Genomic DNA, 12036 nt, shown 5'->3' with positions numbered 1-12036 from the left:
CTCCCGCCTTTGATACTTCCTCATGGGAGTCTGTATGTTTGCACGCACGACCGGTAAAGATGCCTTAGCTGTGAAAGTCACCTTCAGTGGTTTCCCCAGGTTTTTACCTGCACTCCACTAGCGAACATGAAATCCATCACCTGGCACCACCATGGTAATGGACTCATTTTTTTCTGGCGGCTGGTTGTCGGGGAGATTCACGAGGGACACAGGTGTAGTTCCCGCGCAGTGAATAATTGACCCTATGCCAGGGGGGAACGTGGAGGTCATCGCTGCCAATGACAAAGAGGACGCCCCTGAGCCTAGACACGCAATGTGTTTGGGAATGGGAGGTAGAGATAAGAGGGCATGGGGCAATGAGACTGAAGGAGACAGAGGGATCATTAAAGTTAGTGAGGAGAGAGGTAGAGAGACTGGTATAACAGGATAAGTGGTTGTTATTTGAAAGGAAAATAGGAATGGGAATGGGCAGATTACATAAAACAAGCTAAATAGGAGAAAGGAGAGGCAGAAATGTTTTGGGTAGTTATTATGATCACCGTGATTTTTTATTTGATTGTTATGCAAAGTCCCAGAATTTGTGGTTATTTTAGGTAGATAAATGTGTGATGCCAGCATTTATAAATTCAGAAGGCAAAATCCCTTCCCAAGCAGCATTACTTCATGCTTCATACTTCATAACATACATAAAACATAAAACCTTTATCCACCGTTTGTCCCATTTAGAACATTACACAAAATTGTAACCGCAACTTTTATTCTTGTTAGCCCACAAGTGATAAATCATCAAGGTCATAACATTGGCCGTTTTGTGTTGGAAATGTTTATTAAACAAGCATGTAGCAGTTAACAGTATGAAGCACTTAACCTCATATGGTAAAGAGGGGGGAAAACACAAACTTACAGCCAACTCAAAAAACAGAAAGTCAACAGTATTTTCCCAGTAGACCAGAGAGTGGTTATTACTTGATGTGTTGTGGATACGTGCAGTCTGGTCTTACAGTGTATTTACCCACAGGGCACAGGGTCCTTGTGTCTACACATGGGATGTTTGAGCTCCAGGGCCAAGCAGAAATCTGTGCATGGCAGCAGAGCTGGCACACCATCTGAAAATCCTATCAAAACCATGGTGCTGTCCTTCTGTGCACATATCATACCTCTTCTGTTTAATTTTCTTTTCTTTCTTTCTAATACTACAATCCTTCTGTCCTTAAGGAGGTTTTAGATATGCCCCTGTGACTTTTATGCAGATAAGATTGCCCATAAAGAGTTTATATAGTAGAAATGCAACAATGTTTACCTGTTGTAATTGTACTCCTCTAAGACCTGCAGTTTATCTGTTACATGAAACCTGTGATGTACTTTGCAGAAGCTAATGTCATTAGAGAGCAAAATGTAATGATAATAACACAGTTCTAATTATTTTGGAGCTGCAGGTTTATTGTCTTAGAGGATATTTGTTAAATCATCTCCTTATCTAAGTCAGAGCAGGCCCCTTCTGCCCTTTCCCTAAACCCAAACACCTGAGATGCTCCAGTGTGCACTCCAGCTACTGTAAGTAGATAACTGCTCTCTACAAAAGGGCTTTTGGGGGAAAATAGGAAGTGTTCAAAAATAATTATAGCAATATTCTAAAACTTACTTGAGCCCAGAATTGCCTCTCTTGATTTAGGACCCACAATAAAACCTTTGATTAATTGCACTCCTAAATCCGTCTAGATTTTAAGTATTCTGCGACTATTAATCAGTCTAAGAGCTGACTAAAGAGCTTCTCTTCCTTGCTGATCTACACCTGCTGCTGTTCCCAAAGGTGTTATAAACTAATTTCTTGTCCTTTCCTCTGTGCATTTTTGTAAAATCCTGTTGCTGGAGGGTTTTTTGTTTATTACCAAGAGTTCTCTCTTGATTGAAATACCAGGTACATACCTGCACTTACTGGCTTATTCTCACACAGTGTTGTGTAACATGTAGCCCTTTGTAACTGAAACATGTAATTGCCTTTGATAAGGAACTTGTCTTAAAGCATTAAAAGAAGTAAAGTGTTGGAAATGATAATAAAATGTTAGAGAATCAAAGCTGAGTCAGAGGAAGAGCATTTTTCTCGTGTTGAGGTGGGGGAACAGCCATGTCTGGTTTATCCTGCCCCAGAAGTCCTTCAGGCCTCTGAATTATGATGATTCTTTTCAATACTGTAGGTATTATTGGTGTTTTTGATACCAGGGTCTTTCAATGGAGATGCTTCATAATCAAATAATGAAGTGTATTCATTTTATTTGCCATATTTATTATTATGGTAGACGTTTTTGCTGTAATAGCTCTTGCTTCAGGGAGTCAAGTCTCACAGCAGCTCCTAGCCCAGATCCAGGACTGTGTTTCATGGTCCAGCATGGATTTCTCCAAGACCTCGGACGTTGTCGGACTTAAACGTCTGTTAAGTAGAAAACAATACAATTTATTCTGGTAGAGAAATGTCTCTTCAATGAACTCAATGCCAATCATGCACAATCTAAGATGGCACAGGACTCTTTCCTCGCTCACCGACTGGTGTGCTGCTCCACAGCAGAGAGCTCAGTGCTGCCACCGGTGGATGGAGTTCTGCGACATCTTTACATGGTTTGAATTGACTTTAAAGGAAGATTATTTTCTCCAGTGAAACAAATCATGTAACCACATGATTTTTTAAAAATTTTCTTTTACTTTAAAGCAACCTGATGTCATTTCCCCTCAGCTCACATGTTGCTGATAAGTCATATTTTCAACGTTCCCGCCATAACATATTTAATGATCTGTGACTGAGCTCCAGGAGATATTAATGCAGAATGTATACAGCCCTGGATTAAGGCTAAGGAGTTACAATAAGTCCAAGTCTCATAAATCCATTTAACACTAGAACGGCCGTGACGGCCATGTTGACCGTTGTGAAATTTATGTGTAATAAGTTGCTGCTGAATAAAAAAATGCAATCCTGACTTTTCCTAAAAGTGTCTGTATTTCATTTAAAATGTTTATATATATAAACATTATATATAAACACATTACACAAAACTTACACAAAAGGCAAAGAAAATATGATCACTTTTACCTATTTCGGCCATACACCGTCATATTGGCTGCACAGATTTTTGCAGCATTCTATTTCTAATGTTTCACATGGTTGAAGATGCATATTGGTTGCTTAGTAACTACTGTTGTCTCTGTCACTGGCGGTAAGTTTGGAATCTCTAGTAGTTATGGAATTCCAGGACTTCTAGTGTTTAATAAGTGTAGCCACATTCTCAAGATTTTTACTCCAACAATAATAAATTATAATTGTCACTTAATTTTCCTGGTGCTTTTAGATTGATTATCAAAGGAACAATAAGGGTTCTGCTGAGCAGTATTATAGTAATCTGTATAATACACCTTATCATCATCCTCAGCAGTCTGTGTGATCACCAGCCACCATCTGCACAGATGTGTTGGGACACACACATTTGGCTCTTTTTCTGTGCGTAGCTGCTGGAGGGACCCCACACTGAGACAGCGTATGAAGAGCACCGTCTTAGCTCCTCACTTCCACTGAGCCACCAGCTGTAGAAATGAGTGAGGCAGGCTCTTCACAATAGGGTTATTCCACATGATTCTGCCAATCTAGGCCTGATAGTAATGAAATCTTTTTTTAAGAGGAGGACACTGAGCTGCTGCTCTGTGGATATGCAGCTCACAGAGGACAGACAGAACTGGCGCGCTGTAAATTGGCCTGATCCTGGCTGCAGCTTTATCATGTTTGGCCACAAAAGCCGATTAGTGGATTTCACCCCAGTCTGGTAGAGCAGGGACAGTGTGGCTGTCTTAGCTCTGCTCCCCAAAGAACTTTCTGGAGGAATCCAAAGACCCAGCACTCTGTGAAGGAGCGGGAACATGTGTGTAGTATAAGGAAGAAAAGATGAGTGAGGGAAATAAATCATTTCAACCAAATGGATGAAAGTGTTAGTCCTTCAAAGAGTTCCCACTGAACTGCCACAACTGACGACTTTTAAAATTATTTAATTAAATAAAATTCAAACAGTGTCAGGGTGTGTACAGACGTGCAGACATGCGCCATTACACATAGGTGATGAGCAACCTGTGAACAAATTTGTGATTTTAAGGCAAAGGAGTGAATATTAATGTGGCTCTCTTCACAGCCCACAGTGGCATATTTGTGACTTGTTTGATACATTTTGAATCCCATTTTAAAAAACTAATCATTTTTAAGGATTCCTCTTAAGATTTTAAATTTTTTTTTTAAAGTAACCACCTTCCAGGCAGCCACAAGCCACACATTCAAATCAATCTTTAATGATTTGAAACTTGCATGTGATAGGTAGTCATCACAATGAATGTCGTAATTACCTTCAATAATGTAATGTAATAAATACAGTATATACTTTTCAAATAAATTTACATCTTTCAACTGCATTGCCAAAAAAACTAAAAACAGTAAATGTGTATAAAATATTCCTTGTGATGGATTCCCTGACTCAAACAGGTTTCAGGTTTCTAGAAGAACATTTTAAAAAACACAACATCATCTTTGGAATGTCAGCAATAATGTAAAGTATGACTATGCACTTCATAGTAAATGGGCTACATCATGCAAAAAGACTGGTATAGTCCTGTTGCTGAGCCATTTCCTCATCATTAGCATCATATAGACCACACACACACACACACACACACACACACACACACACACACACACACACACACACACACACACACACACACTTACTTCCCACTGGCGCCTCAGCACTCAAAACCATACTAAATGGAATAGGAAATAATTCATTAGTAAAGTTGATGAAGTAGAGGTCACAAAAACTATCATAAAATGACTATTGATTTGCATCTTAATGGTATGATAACAGCTCGTGCCTATTTTTAACCCGTCTCCAAATATACAGGCCTTTATGGCTGTTCCCTGGCTTCAAACTCCTCTCTAACTGATCAATATTTTTGTTGTTTGCATGCAGTTTTTCTGGGTGGGGAGAGTAAAAAAACAGTGCTAGCCCCTTCCTCATTACAACCACTGAGGTGCCCTTGAACAAGGCCATTAACCCCAACTGCTCCAGTGGAGCTGCTCAGTGTCCAGCTTCCAGGTATGAATGTATGTAACTGTGCGAATGTGACCGGCATTCCTGCAAAAGAGAGACTTCCTCTCATTGTAATTTCGCAGAACAAATAAAGGTAAAATAAATAAAAACAAACGCTCTAATCAACTGTGGGAATGCACACTTGAAGAGGAAATTGTGTTATTTCAAAGAAAGGACAGATGGATAGATACATAGCTCTCTCATCCATATTGTGCATATTCTGTAAAACAACAAAAATGATGCTGTATACACGATTAGACTTAGTTTTGGGTGGTCTTATGTGCCTACATTACAAGACCTGTGTCTGCCCTGCAGATTTTAATAATAATTAAAAAGACTATTTTCTGACTTTACACAGCTGTATTCCCATCTGCTTGTGCTCCCCAAAGAGGGGCTTTAATTGATAAATGCAATAAACACATTAGTTATTTAGACAGCAATGGCACAGCTTATCTACATACAAAGGCAATGGCGGTATATTTCATGTTTAGATTTATATTTTAATATTTTAAAAGATACATTTTTGTTTTACAATCATTTGATTGTGCGGACTGTCAAAGTCACATAAACATTACATCTTTTGTATGTCAATCATGCTGACAGATCTTTACTGCCCAGCAAGGCACTTCCTGTCCACAACTCTTCTGCAACGACAAGTAGACCTTTAGTGGATCTTGTGCACATCACTTACGGTTTAACATGTCACTGTCTGTCTTCCTCCTTCTCTGGGCAGAAGAGACTACAGTGCAGACTGAAATATCTCAACAACTATTGGATGGATTACCATGGTATTTTACACAGCCATTCATGGTGCCCAGAAGATGTATCCTACTGACTTTGGTGGTCCCCTGACTTTAGCGCCACCATGAGGTTGACATTTGTGTTTTAGAGTTAAATGTTTGCAATTTGATGGCTTGCAGTTAATTTGTTAAAGATACTGTATTCAAGGTCCCTGGAGGATAAATTCTAATGATGTTGTTGTTGCCCTCGTTCTTCCTCTAGCAGTACCAGCAGACACAATGTAGTCTCGCTTTGCCAGACCCTCCTCCAAAGTACGCTGAAGGAGGGTCTGGCTACTCCACATAGCGTTCGGGGATGGGAGGAAACCATGCTCTGGTTTAATGGCATTTCTTTAAACCAATCAGAATCGTCATGGGGAGCGCTAAACTCCGCACAGAGCCGCTGCAAAAAAGTCATGCGAGTGAAAACTCAGATTGGATAGATAGTTTAGTTAGCTGTCTCAATTTACCCTGCAGAGATCTGAGGAGCAGTCAAAAATAGTCCTCATAAATCCACCGAATTTGAAATTCCAACACAAAGAAAGCAGAAGGAAAATACATGCATCCGGCAGAATTTCCTACGGCACCGGAGCAATCCCGGAAGTGGAACATAGACTAGCACAGTGTTCACATATTCAGTAAAATAACTCAACTACTGATGGATGGATTTTTTGTCCAGAGGGTGTATTCTAATGACTAAGTGTTATTGTTATTACTACTTTCTTGCTCTCACCACATATCAATATATCGTGTATTATACTACTTTTCTTGGTTTAACTTTTTGACTTTTTGCAAAATAAGTTGTTGTTAAAATAAGAAAAATGGTCATACTGCATGCTATTATAGCCAGAAGATGATCCAAACAAAGCTTAAAGTGTATGTAAAGTGCTGAATGTGTGTGTGTTTGGGTGCAAAAGGAGCACATTATTTTTTACAACTGAAGAAATATACACAGCACTTTATTATCAATTTATCGTCTATAAAGTTAGAAACAGGCCTGTAGCTTTTAATGCTTTTATATGTTGATGAATTACACTTTTGTTCATTAAATAAAGAGAGATATGGGCTATGCATAGTGTGTGTGTGTATATGTTGTTGGGAAGCACTCACTAATTTGTATTTGTTTTAGTATTGATTTTTTTCCTACTTTTTCATCTATTAAAGAGATTTACTGAGCAGTAAATGCTTTTATAGAGCCTCGATGGGCAGCACACTACAATGCATCATATGATGGTCAGCATTTTGTCATCAACTGGAAATAAAGAGTTACACTTTTTCAAATTCATATACAGTTAGAGGAGTGAATTATTTCGAACACTAATGCAGATAGAATCACAGAGAGGATTAAGTGTTTCAGCAGTGACACATCCTTGAATTTGTGTAGTAGTGTTTAATTATTAATTCCATTAATTTTTCACTGCCAAAGTTCTGTTGTTTTCCACCTACATTCTTTTTCTTTATCTTTAATCAATCTTGCTGTTTTTCTCTTTTTTCTTTTACATAAAAACTGTTACACAATGAGACATGTTCTCGATCTGTTCAACCTAAGCTTCTTTTCCTTGTAATATTATACATAGCAACATTATCACAAATTTTTCCGTCTATTGTCACATTTTGCCAGTTTCTGCCGTATCACCTCTACCAAATCATTTCATCACCACAGAATTAACTTTTCATGCAGAGCCAGCTACTTGTTGTATCCAGAGAACTGTAGCAGTGTGTGCACATGTTAAAGATTCTTGACACTGATTGGAATAGAGATACGAATCCATCTGATCGCCTTTATATTTGCTTCACTGACAATTTCTAGAGAATACTCCAATCCCTCCTCTCTAAATCCACTCCATCCCGTCTGCCATTCAAACGTACGGGCCGCTAATTGATTCTCTCTTGCTTGCTGGTCCCCATATCAGGCTGACTGTCAGCATGGGAGACGGGAAGCATACACTGCTGCTTCAACAGATCTGATGGATAGCACAAACTGTATCATCTTCTCCAATGCAGACGTGTAGAAGCGGAAAGCGTCTTTGTGAAGGAACTTTTTCCTCACACTGTGCAATATTGTGTTACTTCCAGAATGGCTTATTGGATCTATAATTTCAATCTACATTGTAGATGTGTTCATGTTGTTCCATCTGTACTGTAGCCTGCAATTGAAGCCATCTTGCGATGTTGACAAAGACCAACACAAAGGAAATAGCAGCATTGTAATATTAATCACACAGCTCTATAGATGTGCAGGCTATATTATGTGACTTTTCTGACCATATTACTGTGGAGAAAAGGAAGATCTGCAAGATCTACTTTTGATTTTGATTGATTTTTAACTTGAATTTCAAATACAGTTTCATGACTTGTGTTTAGGGGATTTATGAATAGCATCAGTGCATTATGCAACATCCATTTACATGCACTGGAAATCATGGTCGTGTTCATAATGCATTTAAATGATTTAGTTACATATGCACTTTTGCACGTGTGTATTATGCTGACTTTTGCGGGTACATTTATGAACTTTTTTGATTTTTGAGAATTTTGGTTTATATGTTCAGGCAGCTAATTTAACTCATTTAATTATGTTAAAACATGTCAACATGGAAAAACAACTGCCGTAATTCTTCAATTGCATCCTGTTTCCTGGATAATAACATCTGAGTTACAAGTATTTGGGGACCATAAGAATGAATGGCTGTGACAGTTAATTTCCCCTTTAAAAAGCACACTCCATAATATCTAACATTTCCCAAATGGTACTAAAATAAATGAGGAAATAAGCAGTAATCTTCTTAAATTTCATTTATATTTTGTGGATTGGTGATCCACAGCAACTCGAGACTCAAGTTCCAGCTCCTCATTGTCCCTCATTTCCAGAGCCTTTACACCAGGGCTGTAGTCAAGTCCACCTTTGTCGAGTCCAAGACCAAGTCCAAAGAGGTTCAAGTCCAAGTCAAGACCGAGTCCAAATGAGAGACGGTCCATACCAAGACAGATAAAAAAAAAACACTTACTTACCTGTTCATAATTTATGTGATGTGAGGGACAGTATATATTCTATTTTAAGATGATAATTTTGCTTTATTATTTGTAATAATCAAAAAGCAAGTGCAGCATAACACATTAGGATCAAATTAGGCCATATTATTTAATTAAAATGGAAAAGTTCCCCTTCTTGAACTTATTACTTGTCCTAAAGAATCCATAGTACAAATTGCTTGCTAACATTGTGTCTGTGGCCAAAATGAAAATAATTTCATAATAATAATAATTTATAATTGATACCTGATGATTGAGGTATATGACGCAGCCAGGTGTATACCAGGCGACCAATCTCGATGCCTGTTCTAGATGGATTTTGAATTAAACTAATATCTATTTTCTGAACAAGCAAACTTCATCAGTTGTTTTATTTTGTAGGAGGAAGTTACTTTAGCAAACAAACAAAAGCATATATTGCTGGACTCAGTCAAGACCGCCTAGAACATTTAGCAAGTCCAATGGCCGAGTCTGAAATAAGTCCGAGTCCCAATAACAATGAGTCCAAGATGAGTCCGGGACAACAGAAAAGCATCTTGAGTCCGGACTTAAGTAGTACAACTCTGCAGCTGATGCACTGCAGACTTCATCAAAGTCTGCAGAAACAATACAGTGAAGTTTCTATGCAGTGAGCCAAATGTATTCTCATTCTGTGAGCTATAGAGCAATAAGAATTTTCAGAAGGCTTTACTGTACAGCCCTGGTGGCAGTACATAAATTAGCAAGAGAACGCAGTGTTCACTTTAGGATATTATGCAGAGAAGGCGTCATGGGCTGTCTCTACTGCCACTGCAGCAACATTACTGTGATTAATGCCGCGTTTCACCCATCCCAAAGAAGAAAAGTCCTGAAACTGCCTCTTGTCCTTCTGCTAATGCACCAGCCAGTTTGACCTAATTGTGGCTCATCTGAAGCTAGAAAGCTGCTCACGGAGACAGTTATTAACTATCCCATTCCCCCCATCATGAAATCGCAATTGTATCAGAGCATTTAATGTTTAATACTTCCATAAATTTGCCAGCACGTGTCCTATTCGGTTGGAGACTGAACCGTCGATGCATTTCCACTCTCTCTCACTGTGACATACAGCCAGCCCTCTCCCATCAGCCCTCACTGTGTCTGCTACAGAGGAGGGTGCAGTGCATCTATAGTGCATTATGCAGTGAGTGCACTATGTCATCTTATGGCCAGAACCATAACGAGCAAAGTCATAGAGTTATTAAAGTTTGGAATATATACGCGGACCGCTTCCAAAGGCTTAAAGGTTCTTCTTGTTCATCCTCGTTTCTATCAAGCTAATGCTAATGTTTGCTATCAAACCCTACTCCAAATATGTGCAAATGTTACGTTTAACAATGAATCCCAAGGCAAAAATCTGAATTATTTGGGATATAACGTAAACCTTAGTTTATAATGAAGATGTGACATTTTCTGATGTCTGACACTTCATCAGATATGAGATGAGAAATTTAAGTTCATTTGTAAACCTCAAGGTGGCAGCCCAGCCACTGCTTTTTTCCCCACTGAGAACATCTCATAAACAGTCAAATCTCTGTCAACACACACTGAATCACTGGTCCTAACAGGACAGTTTGGTGGAGTATGGCATGACCAAGTCTTCTTTGATTTCCGGTTTGGAACATAAGCGTATCCTTAAGCATCAACTATTAGCTGTTATACAATGTAGTCTTCAATGCTCTACACTGGGAATGATTTAAGTGGCAACGTGTTTTATTTTTGGATACTTGCATCTCTGCATCCGAGTTCTCTTCAACACCACTATCCCGGCCAAACACATGTTCCAATCTGTGCCCAAATGCAGTCCAGCTGCCTGTTGTCTCCACTCTTGTAAGAGGTTAATGAAAGGGTCCAGGGCCCATGATGAAAAGATAAAACCTACATTTAAGATGGTTTAAGAAAAAATCTTAATCAGGTCTTCGTGCCCTAAAGGCCTGCTGTGTAATGAGGAATTGTCGTGGTGATACATCTGTTTGGTTTTCCAACAGAGGAACTGAAAATTGTCCCTTTAAGCACCATATTTAATAATGCGTTTTAATGTATGATTGATGCTTGTGTGCACACTGAACAAAGAGTGGCCTGGCTCTCTTTAGACCTGTAGCTCAGCAAGTCATAGTTGAATTGATATAAAACACAGAAGTACACATAACATACATATGCATCATTTGAAAATGATAATGGAAGCATCAAATTGTCTCTTTCAGGCTCTAACATAACAATGTGATGTCAACCGTCAGTGGCTGCACATGCTGTCCAATACAGAGGGTGACAGATAGGCAATGCACTCACTCCAAGAAATTTCACACTTTTTTCCAGAAAATCCAAGCTGGCCTCTCATCTCAATATTCAGTAGGGTCAGACTGCCAAGAGAAGAACACACAATGAGCCATCTGGTAAATCGTAGTCCTCTCATCCACTCTGTCCAATCTGGAGTCTCTCAAAAAAAATGACATCAATAAGCTACTTTGCCCTGAGGGTAAGATCTTAAAGTGATATGGAACAGATTGTAAAAAAAATATAAAATAGAATAGAGGAATGGCACAATATGTTTTCAAAATGATTAATTCCTTGTTATCTTTTTGTTTTGTTGTCATTTTATGGTAAAAAAAAAGAAGCACAGCACTCTATTAAATATTCTCTTAGGAAACAAATATATATATATATATATATATATATTTAAAAAATACCTGCTGAGCATGAAGCCAATAACCATGCAGGAGAAATGGCATTTGCTGATGTGTGAAAAGGAGTGAACAGCCATGCTTGGCTTCACTCCAATACTCAGATATCCAAACACTGTGTCTGTGTGTCTGTCTATCTGTCTGCATTAGCTGGCCACCCTCCTGGATTCCTCTGTTCTTGTTTTAGGGTTGAGAGATTTAAACATGACCCATAATTGAATGCAAAGGGTGCAGGAACCCTGTTTTTCCCCCTCCAGCCAGTCCCTGGTGACTGAGCAGGAGGACTGGACAAACGAGGGGAGGGGGTCTTTTCAGTTCACCAGCATCCATGGTGTGGAAAAAGTGGGAGTACGGCGGATGCAGCTGATTTACATTTAGAGCTTTTAATTGCCCACTTTTGAGTCCTATTAC

General features: G+C 38.9%; 1 long non-coding RNA gene across 1 annotated transcript; it reads right to left on the bottom strand.

The window, feature by feature from the left end:
* Positions 1 to 2369: 2369 nt before the first annotated feature.
* Positions 2370 to 3121, bottom strand: LOC114570631 (uncharacterized). Its single transcript, XR_003694551.1, has 3 exons — positions 3083 to 3121; positions 2539 to 2624; positions 2370 to 2428 (listed from the first exon to the last, which is right to left on the bottom strand). It is a non-coding gene; the product is annotated as an uncharacterized LOC114570631 (long non-coding RNA).
* Between the last annotated feature and the right edge of the window lie 8915 nt (positions 3122 to 12036).

Source organism: Perca flavescens, chromosome 16 (genome assembly GCF_004354835.1).
Source record: "Perca flavescens isolate YP-PL-M2 chromosome 16, PFLA_1.0, whole genome shotgun sequence".
Classification (NCBI taxonomy): domain Eukaryota; kingdom Metazoa; phylum Chordata; class Actinopteri; order Perciformes; family Percidae; genus Perca; species Perca flavescens.
The sequence above is the reverse complement of the archived record's forward strand: the minus strand, read 5'-3'. Positions and strand labels throughout refer to the sequence as shown.